Source organism: Mustelus asterias, chromosome 20 (genome assembly GCF_964213995.1).
Source record: "Mustelus asterias chromosome 20, sMusAst1.hap1.1, whole genome shotgun sequence".
In the NCBI taxonomy this organism is placed as follows: domain Eukaryota; kingdom Metazoa; phylum Chordata; class Chondrichthyes; order Carcharhiniformes; family Triakidae; genus Mustelus; species Mustelus asterias.
Window position 1 is genome coordinate 3260501 of NC_135820.1, and position 18527 is coordinate 3279027.

General features: G+C 46.1%; 1 long non-coding RNA gene across 1 annotated transcript in view; it reads left to right on the forward strand.

The window, feature by feature from the left end:
• Positions 1-1732: 1732 nt before the first annotated feature.
• The window catches only part of LOC144508207 (uncharacterized), a 40453-nt gene continuing 23658 nt past the window's right edge, over positions 1733-18527 (forward strand). Inside the window, exons 1-2 of the long non-coding RNA XR_013500249.1 lie at positions 1733-1757; positions 9635-9658. This is a non-coding gene — a long non-coding RNA (uncharacterized LOC144508207). The remainder of the gene's footprint in view (positions 1758-9634; positions 9659-18527) is intronic.

Consider the following 18527-nt stretch of genomic DNA (forward strand, 5'->3'; position numbering starts at 1 on the left):
CGTACAGGAAACGCCTCCGTGCGGTGGAAAAGGGCACGGAGGAAATTTCCATTAACACTGCAGTGTTAATGTAAGCCTACTTGTGATGCTAATAATTAAACTTTAAAGAAACACAATTGCTCATGATGTACAGAAGTATTTAATGTTGTGAAATTTATTTGATTGTTCGATGTAAATATTGTCCAATAACAAAGTGAAATCAAACCCTTTGTCTGCCGGGACAAAATGAATCTTCCATTTTTGCTCCATCAGTTAATCCAGAATATTGGCGTTCTGCATCCAGACATCATTAACTATGGGGCTGAATGGCCACAGGCACTGGGAATGAAGTTTTGCAAAGGATATGCACTTAATCCCGTCATAAACAGGCAGCCAGCAACAGGAAAAGTACAATGCTGCAGATGCTGGAAATCTGAAATAAAAGCAGAAAGTGCTGGATATCCTCGGCAGGTCTGGCAGCGAGTGTGGAGAGGGAAAAACAGCGTTAATGTTTAGGGTCTGTCTGGCCCTAATTCAGAGTTCCTCTCTCCCCACAGAGGCTGTCAGACCTGCTGAGTATATCCAGCATCTTCTGGCACTGTTATATCTCATAAAACGGTGCAGTATTTTTGTATTCTGGCCGAAATATCATTTTCCACATGGCTTTGAGAGCTGACATCCCGAACAAAATAATTTCGCTACGGTCACATTCGCTGACAGGTTTTAAAATTCAAATAAGACAGAGTAACATGCAAGCTCATTGCTCTATCTCTCCTTATGTCACCGGTTCAAATTACTTGGTTTTATATTAACTGGTAATGTCACTAAAAGTGTCTGAAAAGATACTTGGAAAATAATAATTATTTCACCGATTAAATGTCAGATGGATAACTTCTGATAATGGGGTTGAATAGAAAGATTGAAACAGAGAAGATAGGAGCAGGAGGAGGCCATTCGGCCCTTCGAGCCTGCTCTGTTCATCACGATCATGGCTGATCTTCCAACTCAATAGCCTAATCCTGCTTTCTCCCCATAACCTTTGATCCCGCTCACCCCAAGTGCTGTATCCAGCCGCCTCTTGAATACATTCAATGTTTTGGCATCAACTACTTCCTGTGGTAATGAATTCCACAGGCTCACCACTCTTTGGGTGAAGAAATGTATCCTCATCTCCATCCTTAGTGGTCTACCCCGAATCCTCAGACTGTGACCCTTGGTTCTGGACTCCCCCATCATTGGGAACATCCTTCCTGCATCTACCCTGTTTAGTCCTGTTAGAATTTTATTTTTTAGTTTGTTTTTTAGTTTTCTTCAATTTTAATATTTATTCTTCCTCATCATAAATGGCTGGCCAGCATTTATTGGTCATTAGTAGATTCATAATTCCAGATTTTTTTTATTGAATTCAAATTCCACCATCTGCCATTCGAACCCAGGACCTCAGAGCATGAGCTGAGTTTCTGGGTTAATAGTCTAGTGATAATACCACTCTGCCATCGCCTCCCCATTATTGTTGTTACAACCATTGTTGTAGTCATTCCCTCTCTGTCCGTGCACTGATTGTTTTTGGATTTGGATGAATTGTGACAATGTGATTGTGAATAGTGTCGTTGGGAAAATATATGGAAAGATGTTTTGCAATGAGGAACTTGTTCAGTGCTGAATGTGTCAGTCACTGTACTGATTGTGAATGAATGGGAGTTTCAGATTGATTCTGTACCCCGAATGTTAACATAAATCCATCTACTCCACAGGGACTGGACATTCCAGCAGCTATGGTAAATATTTTTATTCCAAGTTAGTTTTCTTCAATCTTAATATTTGTCCCTCTTCATCAATAATAAAGGTGGGCAGGGTAAGTACAAACTGAAATTCAGAGCCCCTGTAAACAAAGAAATCAATACTTCATACAATCACTCAGGGACATCTTCCCACTTGTTAGAAAGGTGCTGATGATGAGAATTTCCTCTTGTAACGATTTTAATCAGGTCATTGAGGTTGGCCTGCTTGAATATGAACTCCCTGGTCAAGGGCAAAATTGATGGTCCAGTCAGGGGCTCCATGGGAGTGTCAGTTCCTCTGGCACTCCGGATGGAGACTGCACCCTGACAGCACTCTGTATAGTGTTCCTGGATCTTGGAAATCAAGGGATTTTGGTGAAGGGACTTCTGCCTCCGAGGGCTTATTACACCTCTGGTCTTTGATAATGGCAGCACACCATGCTAACATGAAAAACAAAATAAATAGATCATTCCACAGTGTCAATTATTAATTTTAATTCAGATTCTTAGTTTAATTTAATATTTGCATAATTGATTCTCAGAATTGACCACAAGAAACTGTGCACAAAAGCCGAGGTTTAGTTGCCTTCATTATCATCTCACTGTTTCTGTCCGACCCTGAGGTGTGATCATTACAGTAAGAAGCCTCACAACACCAGGTTAAAGTCCAACAGGTTTATTTGGTAGCAAAAGCCACTAGCTTTCGGAGCACTGCTCCTTCGTCAGGTAGGTGGGAGTTCTATTCACAAACAGGGCATATAAAGACACAAACTCAACTTACAAAATATTGGTTGGAATGCGAGTCTTTACAGGTAATCAAGTCTTAAAGGTACAGACAATGTGAGTGGAGAGAGTGTTAAGCACAGGTTAAAGAGATGTGTATTGTCTCCAGACAGGACAGTTAGTGAGATTTTGCAAGCCCAGGCAAGTCGTGATACAGATAGTGTGACATGAACCCAAGATCCTGGTTGAGGCCGTCCTCATGTGTGCGGAATTTGGCTATCAGTTTCTGCTCAGCGATTCTGCGTTGTCGTGTGTCATGAAGGCCGCCTTGGAGAACGCTTACCTGAAGATCAGAAGCCGAATGCCCGTGACTGCTGAAGTGTTCCCTGACAGGAAGAGAACACTCTTGCCAGGTGATTGTCGAGTGGTGTTCATTCATCCATTGTCGTAGCATCTGCATGGTCTCCCCAATGTACCATGCCTCGGGACATACTTTCCTGCAGCGTATCAGGTAGACAACGTTGGCCGAGTTGCAAGAGTATGTACCGTATGATCATTGTACTGTATGAGCACGTGTGATCATTAACCAGACCAGTGCTGGGTGTATCAGGCACTGCACCAATTGTGTTGTAAAGTGCATTTTCAATTGATTCTTCAGACAATGTTAACACCAATCTCTCTCTGTCCCGCAGGAGGGGGCAAAGATTCCGGTTACGGTAAATATTTTAAATTAGAGACATTATTTTCTTCAAATTTATTACACACAGCAAATGACAGGTGGTCCAATCAATGATATTCATTCATAATCCCACATCTCATATGACTTCTGATACTGACTGGATCGGAAACTCCAAAGTATATTAGGAAATTAGCCTCGACCCTAAGTTTTACATTTGATTTTGGCATTGGTGAGCAAAAGGCATTTCACTCCAGGTATGATTCCAGTGACCCACCAGTTAGCTTTTATCAAAACAAACTTTATTTAAGAACACAGTTAGAATATAACAAAAAGAATTAGCATAATCTTTACCAATTAAACTTGACCAAGTATAGTTCTTAACAGCTAGCTATCTCTATTGTTCCAGTTTAGCAGTATCTCCCATAGACAAAATCCCTTCTTTAGAATGAGTTAGCACGGAAACCAATGAGGCTTATGTAGGTACTAGATTTCCAGCCTTTTGACACCTCTGGACAGTGATCCAGACACAGCGACTGCTGGCAGCTACTATTTCTCAGGAAAGAAGGGGACTAAAAAATATTGCACTGTTTAAATGTTGGATGATAAATTGTGATAATGGGGTATGAAGAGTGGTGTTGGAAAAATAAGTGAAAGACGTTTTACAATTGAGAGACTGAACCAAGTGTGTCAGCGGCTTTACTGATAGTGCACAGATGTGGATTTTAACTTGTCTCTGTAGTGACAAGATTAACATGAATCTATCTAATTCCACAGCAGCTGCGTATCCTACTGGTCACGGTAAGTATTATTATTCTGAGAATTAATTGTGATTTAATACGATTTGATTTAATTTTGATTTGATTTATTATTGTCACATGCATTGGGATACAGTGAAAAGTATTGTTTGTAGCGCGCTATACAGACAAAGCATACCGTTCATAGAGTATATAGGGGAGAAGGAAAGGATAGGGTGCAGGATACAGAGCAGGAATTATCCGTCCGTGCTTGTCCCAAGGTTGGAAAATCCCGCCTGTTGTCAATGAAACTTTGCATGGTCCATGTCCCGTCCACTATGATTCCCATGGCAGGTGGGATGGGAAAACTCTGCCCATAATGTTACACTCTAGAAGTTATCTTCTTCAACGTATCACTCAGTGAAATTCAGGAAGCTTAACCAGAAACCGGCTGAACCATTAAATATTTTCACAAACTCTGTGACTGAACTGCAACACCAGAGTGCTCATTGACAGATACTCACGGTGTGAGTGTCAATAGTCTGGTTTTCCTGGTAACTTCATGAATGAGGTGAAAATACAAATATTTTTCAACAATCATAGAATTCCCCACAGTGCAGAAGGAGGCCATTTGGCCCATCGAGCCTGCACCAATAACAATCCCAGCCAGGCCCTATCCCTGTAACCTGCTCATCCCCCTGACACTAAGGGGCAATTTAGAAAGGCCAATACACCTGGCCCACACATCTTTGGAGTGTGGGAGGAAATTGGAGCATCCGGAGGAAACCCACGCAGACACGGGGAGAACGTGCAAACTCCATACAGGCAGCCACTTGAGGTTGGAACTGAACCCGGGTCCCTGGCGCTGTGAGGCAGCAGTGTGCTACCGTGCCACCCTATGTTACAATAAACCCACTCGTGAGAATCGAGATTCGATTTCTGATCAATCTTCTCATTTAGTATATATTCTCCAGGATTAATTAACCCCAGACACAGCGAATATAGATTTCCCAAATGGAAATAAATCTAATCCGATTAGTGATTTAAACGTTTAAACTACAGATTTCTGTCTCCTCGGAAGCAGTGACATTTGGCCACAGTAAATTCAGAATTAGCCTCATGGACTAAGTTATATCTCGATATTCATACTCTATATCCACACTTCAGAGTACAGATAATCATGTCACTGACTAAACTGATAGAGTAATATTGTGTGAGCTTATATTCATAAGATAAATAAAGTGAATGGAAGCAGAGATACAGATACAAAGTTAATCTGAACAGTGGCACAATGGTTAGCACTGCCGCCTCTCAGCGCCAGGGACGCAGGTTCAATTCCCGGCTCGGGTCACTGTCTGGTTGGAGTCTGCATGTTCCCCCCGTGACTGTGTGGGTTTCCCCCGGGTGCTCCGGTTTCCTCCCATAGTCCACAGATGTGTGGGTTAGGTGCATTGGCCATGCTAAATTGACCCTCAGTGTCAGGGGGGACTAGCAAGGTAAATACGTGGGGTTACGGGGATAGGGCCTGAGCAGGATTGACATCCTTCTGCACTGTAGGGAATCTAGATTCGATGGAAATATCGATAGAGAAATTACAGATTTCTGACTTGCCTCCAAACTGTGTAGATTGGCCAGATTGAAGTCAGAAATGGCCTCCAGATCAACCTTATCTCTCTACGTTCATACTTGGGTGAACCATTTTACAAGTTACATTCCATTGTGTAACTGATTAACCTCACTGAGCAACATCACGCCAGCTTAGATAACACCTCTTACCCAACTTCACGACCACCTTCGTTGGGTTTTGACAGTGACCATTGCTCACAGTGTCTGCTGTTCATTCTGGGCAACTATCATAGAAGAATCATCGGGGGTGATTCTCCCAGCCTGCTGTGCTGCTTTAGCAGTGCAGTGGACCAGGAGACTTGAGCAGAGGCCGTGTAGCGGGCGTGGCGCTGGGCACCATGGCCTCCGTGAGTCTCTGGCCGCCGGATTTCTGGCACCATCAACTTCGTGCCAGAAATCGGCATGGAGCTGCATAAATGATTTAAATGAAGATTTGCATGTTATTAGCGGACCCACTAGCCCCTTCCCTCCCACCAGGAGTGTTTCACTCCAGCGGGGTTTTACTGCAGCTCCACACTAGTGGGGAGCTGGCAGCCCGACCCTGCTGGAGTGAAGGGGGGGGCAATCGAGGCCCCGCAGGAGGTCAGGGGCAAGGGGGCTGCCCCCTGGGTATTGCCAGTCTGGCCTCCCGGCACTGCCCAAGGGGCACCTTGGCACTGCCCACCATGCATTGGCCAGTGCCAAGGGAGCAGGGCCTATAGGGGCAGAACGTGGCCTCTGGGAGGGCGATTGATGCGGGTGGAGGGGTCCCGCTGCCACTCTGCATTCAGAGGTGACAGAGGGTGGGAGGCCAGCGATTGGGGCTGACCATCGGGGTGTTGAGGGGGGGGGTCGGCCTGCCTGGGGGGGTGGTTGCGGGGCTGGTCAGTGATTGAGCTGGCCAGCGATCGGGAGGCCAGCAGTGCGGGGCTACTATGTATGCACCGAGTTCGGTGCTGACAGATCGGCACTAGCGCAGTGGCCCACTCAGCGCTATGCTGCCGCCCGCTCCAGCGGGAATAGGCCCCGTCCACTGATTTTCAGTGAGATTCACGCTAGTGCTCTCTGTGATGCACAGAGTGTGGGAGATTCATTTTGAAAATCCCGCTGATATAACCAATGGATTTACTACTGTTTTTACACAAATTTGACACTTTTTTGGGAGAATCCATAGATTCCCTGCAGTGCAGAAGGAGGCCATTTGGCCCATCGATTCTGCACTGACCTTTTGACAGATTGTCTTATCCGTTGGTTCTTGGGAATGAAAGAGACTCATGAATACTTCACTGATAGTTTTTGGATTTTATTTGGATGAATTGTAATAATGCGATTGTGAATAGTGGTGTTGGGAAAAAAAATGGAACAATGTTTTGCAATGAGGAACTTGTTCAGTGCTGAATGTGTCAGTCACTGTACTGATTGTGAATGAATGAGAATTTCAGATTGATTCTGTATCCCGAATGTTAACATAAATCCATCTAATCCACAGGGAATGGACATTCCACCGGCTATGGTAAATATTTTTATTCTGAGTTAGTTTTCTTCAATCTTAATATTTGTTCCTCTTTATCAACAATAAAGGTGGGCAGGGTAAGTACAAACTGAAATTCAGAGCCCCTGGAAACAAAAGACATCAACACTTCACACAATCACTCAGGGATATCTTCCCACTTGTTAGAAAGGTGCTGATGATGAGAATTTCCTCTGGTAACGATTTTAATCAGGTCATTGAGGTTGGCCTGCTTGAATATGAACTCCCTGATTAAGGGCCAAACTGATGGTCCAGTCAGGGCCCCATGGGAGTGTCAGTTCCTCTGGCACTCCGGATGGAGACTGCACCCTGACAGCACTCTGTATAGTGTTGCTGGATCTTGGAAATCAAGGGACTTTGGTGAAGGGACTTCTGCTTCCGAGGGCTTATTACACCTCTGGTCTTTGATAATGGCAGCACACCATGCTAACATGAAAAACAAAATAAATAGATCATTCCACAGTGTCAATTATTAATTTTAATTCCAATTCTTAGTTTAATTTATTATTTACATAATGTTTTCTCGGAATTGACCACAAGAAACTGTGCACAAAAGCCGAGGTTTAGGTACCTTCGTTACCGTCTCACTGTTTCTGTCCGACCCTGAGATGTGATCATTAACCAGACCAGTGCTGGGTGTATCAATCAATGCACCAATTGTATTGTAAAGTGTATTTTCAATTGATCCTTCAGAGAATGTTAACACCAATCTCTCTGTCCCGCAGGAGGGGGTAAAGATTCCGGTTACGGTAAATATTTTAAATTCGAGACATTATTTATTCAAGTTTGTTATGCACAGCAAATCAGCGGACTGAATGACAGGTAGTCTAATCAGTAATATTCGTTCACAATCCCACATCTAATGTGACTTCTGTTACAGACTGGATGGGAAACTCCAAGGTATGTTATGAAGTTAGCCTAGACCCTAAGTTTTACATTTGATTTTGGCGTAAGATGTTTCACTCCAGGTATGGTTCAAGTGACCCACTAGGGAGCTTTTATCAAAATGAACTTTATTTCAGAACACAGTTAGAATATAACAAAAATAATTAGCATAACCTTTGCCAATTAAACTTGAAAAGGTATAATTCTTAACAGCTAGCTATCTCTGTTGTTCCAGTTTAGCAGTATCTCCCATCGACATAAATCTCTTCTTTGGGATGAGTTAGCACAGAAACCAAAGAGGCAGGCTTCCCGCTGGGCGCCACAACTCAGTTTTGTTCCAGAAATCGGCGTGGAGCTGCTTAAATTATTTAAATGAAGATTGACACGTTATTAATGGGCCCGGGACTGAAGTTTCTGGACCAGTAGCCTCTTCCCTCTGACCAGAAGTGCTTCACACTAGCGGGGGTTTACAATAGCTCCTCACTAATGGGGAGCTGGCAGCCCAACCCCGCTGGAGTGAAGACAGGCCATTGTGGCCCCCCAAGAGGTTAGGGTAAGGAAGGGTACTCCCTGGGCATTGCCAGCTTGGCAGTGCCGGACTGGCCTCCAGCACTGCCCAATGTGCAAAGTGGTTATGCCCAGTGGGCACCTTGGCACTGCCAACTGGGCATCAGCCAGTGCCAAGGGGGCAAGGCCAAGAAGCAGGGCCTATAAGGACGGGGTCTCTGGGGGAAGCTTGGTGGGGGTGAGGGGGTTCCCGCTGCCACTCTGCATTCAGAGGTGACAGAGGATGGGAGGCCAGCGTAATGGGCTGACCATTGTGTGTTGACGGGGGAGGTGGGTTCCGGCCTGCTGGAGAGTTGGGGCCTCGGGGGTGTCCGGGACTGCAGTGGGGTTAGGATCGGGGCTGCCAGTGGCTGGGGTGGGAATCGGGAGATCGGGACTGCCGAGGGTCGGGGAGGAGAGATCAAAGCGGGCAGGGTGAGGCGGGGGGGGACTATCGAAGTGGGCCAGCGGGGTGGTAGGGGGAGGTTGAGGCTAGCCTGGACACATCCAGAGTGCCAGTGAGTGGGGTGTGGGAGGGTTGTATTGCCAAAGTTGCAGTACTGCGGGGCTGTCCAGCGATCGAGTGGGCAACGCTCGGGAGGCTGGCAGTGCAGGGTCACTATGCATGCTCTGACCTTGGCAATGACAGATCGACGCATGCGCAATGGCGCACTCAGCGCTATGCTGCCGGCCTCTCCAGCGGGAATAGGCCCTGGTCCCTGATTTTTAATGAGATTCACACTGAGGCACTTTGCAGTGCACAGAGATTCATTTTGAAAATCCTGCTGATATAACCAACGGGATTTATTCCAATTTTTACATGAAATTGACACTTTTTTGGGAGAATCCCACCCAGAGAATCCCTGCAGTGCAGAAGGAGGCCATTTGGCCCATCGATTCTGCACTGACTTTTTGACAGGTTCTCTTATCCATTGGATATTAGGAATGAAAGAGATTAATAAATATTTCACTGATGGTTTTTGGATCTCATTTGGATGAATTGTGATAATGCGATTGTGAATAGGGTGTTGGGAAGAAATATGGAACAATGTTTTCCAGTGAGGAGCTTGTTCAGTGCTGAATGTGTCAGTCACTGTACTGATTGTGAATGATGGGAATTTCAGATTGATTCTGTCCCCCAAATGTTAACATAAATTCATCTAATCCACAGGGACTGGACATTCCACCGACCATGGTAAATATTTTTATTCTGAGTTAGTTTTCTTCAAATTTAATATTTATTGCTCTTCATCAATAATAAAGTTGGGGAGGTTAATTTTTAAAAATGTATTTATGGGACATGGGCATCACTGACTGGCCAGCATTTTCCCCCATCGCTAGTTGCCGTTGTTCAGAGGGCAATTGAGAGTCAACCACATTGCTGTAGCTCTGGAGTCACATGTAGGCCAGACTGGGTAAAGATGGCAGATTTCCTTCCCGGAAGGAACATTAATGGCCCAGATGGGTTTTTCCAACAATCGACAATGGTTTCACTGTGATCTGTACATTCTTATTTCCAGATTCTTTTATTGAATCCAAATTCCACCATCTGCCGTGGCAGGATTCGAACCCGGGTCCCCAGCACATGAGCTGAGTTTCGGGATTGATAGTTTAGTGATAAAACCACTCGGCCATCGCCGCCCCATTATTGTTGTTACAATCATTGTTGTAGTCATTCCTTCTCTGTCCGCGCACTGATTGTTTTTGGATTTGGATGAACTGTGACAATGTGATTGTGAATAGGGTGTTGGGGGAAAAATATGTAAAGATGTTTTGCAATGAGGAACTTGTTCAGTGCTGAATGTGTCAGTCACTGTACTGATTGTGAATGAATGGGAATTTCAGATTGATTCTGTATCCCAAATGTTAACATAAATCCATCTACTCCACAGGGATGGGACATTCCAGCAGCGATGGTAAATATTTTTATTCCGAGTTAGTTTTCTTCAATCTTAATATTTGTTCCTCTCCATCAATAATAAAGGTGGGCAGGGTAAGTACAAACTGAAATTCAGAGCCCCTGTAAACAAAAGGAATCAATACTTCATACAATCACTCAAGGACATCTTCCCACTTGTTAGAAAGGTACTGATGATGAGAATTTCCTCTCGTAACGATTTTAATCAGGTCATTGAGGTTGGCCTGCTTGAATATGAACCCCTAATTAAGGGCCAAATTGATGGTCCAGTCAGGGGCTGCATGGGAGTGTCAGTTCCTCTGGCACTCCGGATGGAGACTGCACCCTGACAGCACTCTGTACCGTTTTGCTGGATCTTATAAATCAAGGGATTTTGGTGAAGGGACTTCTGTTTCCCAGGACTTATTATACCTCTGTTCATTGCTAATGGCAGCACACCATGCTAACATGAAAAACGAAATGAATAGATCATTCCACAGTGTCAATTATTAATTTTAATTCAGATTCTTAGTTTAATTTAATATTTACGTAATGTATTCTCAGAATTGACCACAAGAAACTGTGCATTAAAGCCGAGGTTTAGTTGCCTTCATTATCGTCACACCGTTTCTGTCCAATCCTGAGATGTGATCATTAACCAGACCAGTGCTGGGTGTATCAGGCACTGCACCAATTGTGTTGTAAAGTGTATTTTCAATTGATTCTTCAGACAATGTTAACACCAATCTCTCTGTCCTGCAGGAGGTGGTCAAGATTCCAGTTATGGTAAATATGTTAAATTAGAGACATTACTTTCTTCAAGTTTATTATACACAGCAATTCAGGGAAATGAATGACAGGTAGTCGAATCAATAATATTCATCCATAACCCCACATCTCATATGACTTCTGGTATGTTATGAAATTACCCTAGGCCCTCACTTTTACATTTGATTTTGGCATTGGTGAGCATAAGGCGTTTCACTCCAGGTATGATTCCAATAACCTACGAGGGAGCTTTTATCAAAACAAAGTTTATTTAGCAACACAGTTATAATATAACAAAAGAATTAGTGTTACCTTTATCAATTAAACTTGACCAAGTATAATTCTTAACAGATAGCTATCTCTATTGTTCCAGTTTAGCAGTATCTCCCACAGACATTAATCCCTTCTTTAGAACGAGTTAACATGGAAACCAAAGAGGCTTATGTAGATACTAAACTTCCTGCCTTTTGACTCTTCTAGACAGTGATCCAGACATTGTGACTGCTGGCAGCTACTATTTCTCGGAAAAGAAGGGGACTAATAAATATTGCACCGTTTAAATGTTGGATGGATAAATTGTGATAATGGGGTATGAAGAGTGGTGTTGGAAAAATAAGTGAAAGATGTTTTACAATTGAGAGACTGAACCAAGTGTGTCAGCGGCTTTACTGATAGTGCACAGATGTGGATTTTAACTTGTCTCTGTAGTGACAAGATTAACATGAATCTATCTAATTCCACAGCAGATGGGTATCCCACAGGCCACAGTAAATATTATTATTCTGAGAATTAATTGTGATTTAATTTAATTTTGATTTGATTGATTATTGTCACATGTATTGGGATACAGTGAAAAGTATTGTTTTTAGCATGCTATGCAGACAAAGCATACCGTTCATAGAGTTCATAGTGGAGGAGGGAAGGATAGGATGCAGGATATAGGGCAGGAATTATCCGTCCGTGCTTGTCCCAAGGTTGGAAAATCCAGCTTGAGGTCAACGGACCTTTGCATGGTTGGTGTCCTGCCCATTATGGTCCCCATGGCAGGCAGGATGGGAAAATTCTGCCCTTGTGTGACACTCTATAAGTTATCTTCTTCAACATATCACGCAGTGAAATTCAGGAAACTTAACCAGAAACTGTCTGAACCATTAAATATTTTCCCAAACTCTGTGACTGAACTGCAACACCAGAGTGCTCATTGACAGATACTCATTGTGTGAGCATTAATGGACTGGTTTTCCTGTTAGCTTCATGAGTTTGGAGAAAATACAAGTATTTTTCAACAATCATGGAATCACAGAATGCCCACAGTGCAGAAGGAGGCTATTTGGCCCATCGAGCCTGCACTGACAACAATCCCACCCAGGCTCTATTCCTGTAACCTGCTAATCCCCCTGACACTAAGGGGCAATTTCGCAAGGCCAATACACCTAACCCACACATCTCGAGGAAACTGGAGCACCCGGAGGAAACCCACGCTGACGTGAGGAGACGTGCAAACTCCATACAGACAGTGACCCAAGGCCGGAATTGAACCCAGGTCCCTGGCGCTGAGAGGCAGCAGTGTTAACCACCGTGCCACCGTGCCGCCCTATGTAACAATAAAGTCAGATTCAATTTCTGATCAATCTTCTGATTTAGTATATATTCTCCAGAAAGAATGATCCCCGACACGGTGAATATAGTTTTCCAAAACAGAAATAAATCTAATCCGATCAGAAATTTAAAAGTTTAAACTACAGATTTCTGTCTCCTCCGGAGCTGTGATCTTTGGCCACAGTAAATTCAGAATTAATCTCATGGACTAAGTTATATCTCGATATTCACACTCTATTTCCACACTTTAGGAAGTACAGATAATCATGCAGCTGATTTGATTTGATTTATTGTTGTCACATGTATTGGGATACAGTGAAAATTATTGTTTCTTGCGCGATATACAGACAAAGCATACCGTTCAGAGAGAAAGAACTGACTGAGTGCAGAATGTCGTGTTACAGTCATAGCTGGGGATAGGGAAAGATCAACTTAGTGTGAGGTCGGATCATTCAAAAGTCTGATGGCAGCAGAGAAGAAGCTGTTCCTGAGTGGGTTGGTACATGGCCTCAGATTTCTGTATCTTTTTCCTGACGGAAGAAGGTGAAAGGGAGTATGTCCAGGTTGTGAGGGGTGTTTGATTTCACTGGCTGCTTTTCCGAGACAGCGGGAAGTGTAGACAGTGGGCCCGATTTTACCAAACATTTGCGGCCGTTTTCGGGCGCGAAATCGCGGTAAAGTCGGGCGTCGGGCCTTTAACGCGATCTGCACCTGAATCCGAGCAGATCGCGGCTTTACCGACACCCGATTCGGGCGCAGGTCTGGTCCATGCCCGAATCGGGCAGCCTGACGATTTAAATGCATCTAAATCGACTTAATGAACTGCGCGCCCAATTCTACCGCCAAATCCCACTTTACCGTCTTCTGGTCCGTTCCAGATCCGCGCTGTAAGCGACCTGCTGAATAAAATTCCGAAGCGGATTTCTATTCTGCAGGGGAACCTCCGAAGCCCATCCTCCTCGACCATCCTTCGCAGACCCCCTCGCTAACCACCCTGGCAGACCCCCTCCCTCCCAGATCAGACCCCCCTGGGAGGCAGGCCCACCGGCAGATCCCCCCACCCCACCCCCGGGAACAGACCCTCCTGGGAGGCAGGCCCCCCTTGGCAGAGCACACCCCCAACCTACCTCGATCGCTGGTCTCCCTCCACCATCCTTCCGACCTGCAGTCCTTCGAGAGCCTGCAGCACCTTCCTGGCCTTCCGCCGGCGTCCACCGGAGGGGGGGGGGGGGGGGGGGGCGGGGGGGGGGGGGGGGGGGGGGCGGGGGGGGGGGGGGCCGGGCTCAGATGGATCTCTGGTTGGGGGGCGGGGGGAGGATGGGGGGGAAGGATGGACTTGGGAGAATCTTGCAAACTGAAAATAATGTAGCATCTTCTTTGTGCTGCCTAATTATCTATGGGAAAGGTAATTAAACTACAGTGTCCTGGTGAGCAATTAGTGACCTGCATAATACATTTGTGATCTGTAACTGGATTGTTGATGTCCCTGTAGCCATGAGCCAGGTGGTCAAATGTTCAGAGTCATGTGGTGAACTTAGAAGAATTGTCCCCGAGGTGGAACTTGGTTGGAAATAAGATTCAAGGAGATTACTAAATCTGGGAAACCAACCATAGTGAAAATAAGTTTGTATTGGCAACTCTTCCCTCACATTCCATGGCAGATGTGCCCCTACTTATGAATGTGATTTGCATGGGCAACGTTGGGTGCAGCTAATCTGCCTCTGGAGCAGCCTTGGATCCTTTCTTTCATCTTGTTTTCATCTGAACATTGCACAGAATTAGAGGAATTCCCTTTGGAAGATAATGTCAAAATTATAATCGCAGGAACGAAAAACCTGACAGTCAAATATTTGGGAAAATATTTCAAAATATATAAGCCCCCATCCATATTTTGAAACATGCACGTTCTCCCCGTGTCTGCATGTGCTTCCTCCGGGTGCTCTGGTTCCCTCCCGTAGTCCAAAGATGTGCCGGTTAGGTGCATTTGCCATGCTAAATTGACCCTCAGTGTCAGGGGGGACTAGCAAGGTAAATACGTGGGGTTATGGGGATAGGGCCTGAGCAGGATTGACATCCTTCTGCACTGTAGGGATTTGAGATTGTATGAAAAAATATATACAGAAATTACAGATTTCTGACTTGCCTCCAAACTGTACAGATTGGCCAGATTGAAGTCAGAAATGGCCTCCAGATCAACCTTCTCTCTACGTTCATACTCGGGTGAACCATTTTACAAGTTACATTCCATTGTGTAACTGATTAACCTCACTGAGCAACATCACGCCAGCTGAGATAACACCTCTTACCCAACTTCACGACCACCTTGGTTGGGTTTTGACAGTGACCATTGCTCACAGTGTCTGCTGTTCATTCTGGGCAACTATCATCGAAGAATCATAGGGGGTGATTCTCCCAGCCTGCTTTAGCAGTGCAGTGGACCAGGAGACTTGAGCAGAGGCCGTGTAGCGGGCTTGCCGCTGGGTGCCACGGCCCCCGCGAGTCTCTGGCCGCTGGATTTCCTGCATCGTCAGCTCCGTGCCAGAAATTCGTGCGGAGCTCCATAAATTATTTAAATGAAGATTGACATGTTATTAGCGGGCCCGGGACTGAGGTTTCTGGGCCCACTAGCCTATTCCCTCCTGCCAGGAGTGTTTCACTCCAGCGGGGGTTTACAATAGCTCCCCACTCACGGAGAGCTGGCGGCCCAACCCCGCTGGAGTGAAGGGGGGTGCAATTGAGGCTCCGCGGGACGTCAGGGGCAAGGGGGAATATCGAGGTGGGCCAGCGGGGTGGTGGGGGGAGGGGGGGGGGGGGGGCGTGATCGAGGCTAGCCTGGACACATCCGGAGTAAGAGAACTATTGTGAAAACTGTTCCAAATCCCAACTGTTTTGTCAGTTCAGCTGCTCACCTGAATCTCTGCACTCTGTGCACTGCAGAGGTCCCAGTCGTGAATCTCATTGAAAACACAGGGGGGTTTGCACCGGAGCTTGACAGTTCTGGAAGTCTGTGTTTGCCCCAGTCCAATGCCGGCATCTCCACATCATGACATACGGAGTGCCAGTGATTGGGCGTTGGGGGGTGGGGGTCGTATTGCCAAAGTTACAGGGCTGCGGGGCTGGCCAGCGATCGAGTGGGCAGCGCTCGGGAGGCTGGCAGTGCGGGGTCACTGCGCATGTTCTGATCTTGGCACTGACAGATCGACGCGTGCGCAATGGCGCACTCAGCGCTATGCTGCCGGCCTCTCCAGCGGGAATAGGCCCTGGTCCCAGATTTCTAATGAGATTCGCGCTGAGGCACTTTGCAGTGCACAGAGTGTGGGAGATTCATTTTGAAAATCCCACTGATATAACCAATGGATTTACTCCAGTTTTTACACAAATTTGACACTTTTTTGGGAGAATCCCACCCAGAGAATCCCTGCAGTGCAGAAGGAGGCCATTCAGCCCATCGATTCTGCACTGACTATTTGACAGAGTCACTTACCCATTGGTTCTTCGGAATGAAAGAGACTAATGAATATTTCACTGATTGTTTTTGGATTTGGATGAATTGTGACAATGTGATTGTGAATAGTGGCGTTGGGAATAAATATGGGAAGATGTTTTGCAATGAGGAACTTGTTCAGTGCTGAATGTGTCAGTCACTGCACTGATTGTGAATGAATGGGATTTCAGATTGATTCTGTACCCCGAATGTTAACATAAATCCATCTAATCCACAGGGAATGGACATTCCACCGACCATGGTAAATATTTTTATTCCGAGTTAGTTTTCTTCAATTTTAATATTTATTCTTCTTCAGCAATAATAAAGGTGGGCAGGGCAATTAGTTTTTTATTCATTCCTGGGACATGGGTGTCACTGGCTGGCCTGCATTTGTTGCTAATCCGTAGCTGCCCGCGGGCAGTTGAGAGTCAACCACATTGCAGCGGCTCTGGAGCCAGACCAGGTAAGGACAGCAGATTTCCTTCCCTAAATTACATTAGTGACCCAGATGGAGTTTTCCAACAATAAACAATGGTTTCATTATCACAGCAGATTCTTAATTCCAGATATTTTTTATTGAATTCAAATTTCACCAACTACCGAGGGAGGATTCGATCCAGGGTCCACCAGAACATGAGCTGAGTTTCGAGATTAATAGTCGAGCAACAATACCACTAGGCCATTGTCACCCGACTAGTGTTGCTAACATCATTGTTGTAGTCATTCCTTCTCTGTCCACACACTGATTGTTTTTGGATTTGGATGAATTGTGACAATGTGATTGTGAATAGGGTGTTGGGGGAAAAAATATGTAAAGATAGGCCGCAATTCTCCCATCGCGACCCTCAACGTTTCTGGCGGGTCAAGGTGCGAGGCGCGCCCATGCGCCGGGAATGCATGTGCATCTCCCAGAGCCGGTCAGACCATGCTGGAAACCAACGGCAAGGCAGGAAGGTGATTTAAATCTTTTGTAAATGTATTTTCAATTTGTTGATCAGTTCATTATCGGGAACCTTCAGGTCCCAATTAAATCTCCCACCCCACGAGGAATACTGCATTCCAACGGGATTCAGACTAGCTCCCCAGATTCGGGGAACTGGCGGGAGACACCGCTGGAATGAAGGGGGGCAATCGGGGCCCCCCAGGGCGTTGGGCGGTCAGGGGGTGATGCCACAAGGGCATGGGCACACTGGTAGTGCCAGCTTGTGTCCCCTGACACTGCCCAAAGGGCAAGGTGCCCATGCCCAGGGGGCATCTTGGCACTATCCATCGGGCATTGAGCAGTGCCAAGTGGGTGGGGCCCATTGTGGGCAGGTCCGAGGATGATCGGTGGGGGTGGGGAGGTCCCGCTGCCACTCTGCAGACAGGATTGGTCTGGGATGGAGGGAGGGCAGCGATTGGGGCAGGCTGGGGGATGGTCTACCGGGGTGGGGGGGGGGCTGCCTCCGGGGGGGGGGGGGGGCGGCGGGGTGGTCTCATCCTGGATGGGTCAGTGCGGGGAGAGGTCTGCTGGGGGAAAGGGAGGGAATCATCACTGCTGGGGGTGGGGTGGGTTGTGCAGCGGGGTGCTCCGGGACGGTGGGTCTCAGGTCTGGCCCGGGAATTGCTGTGGGTGCCACGATCGAGCCGTGGGGGGCTCTGGAGGGGCAGCACTGCGGGGGTCCCAGGCTGGCCAGCAATCGGGCTGGCCAGCAAACAGGGAGTCTGACAGCGCGGGACCACTGCGCACGCGCAGACCTCCAGAACTGTCAAACCCCGGCACGAAAAGGCCACACCCCCCCGGGTTTTCCATGAGATTTACGACTGGGACCTCTGCAGCGCACAGAGTGCAGAGATTCAGGTGAGAAGCTGAACTGACAAAACAGTCGGGATTTAGAACAGTTTTCCCAATAATTCAGCACTTTTGTGAGAATCGCCCCCATATTTTCCAATGAGGAACTTGTTCAGTGCTGAATGTGTCAGTCACTGTACTGATTGTGAATGAATGGGGATTTCAGATTGATTCTGTACCCGGAATGTTAACATAAATCCATCTAATCCACAGGGAATGGACATTCCACCGACTATGGTAAATATGTTTGTTCCGAGTTAGTTTTCTTCAATCTTAATATTTGTTCCTCTTCATCAATAATAATGGTGGGCAGGGTAAGTACAAACTGAAATTCAGAGCCCCTGTAAAAAAAGGAATCAATACTTCATACAATCACTCAAGGACAGCTTCCCAGTTGTTAGGAAGGGACTGATGATGAGAATTTCCTCTGGTAACGATTTTAATCAGGTCATTGAGGTTGGCCTGCTTGAATATGAACCCCA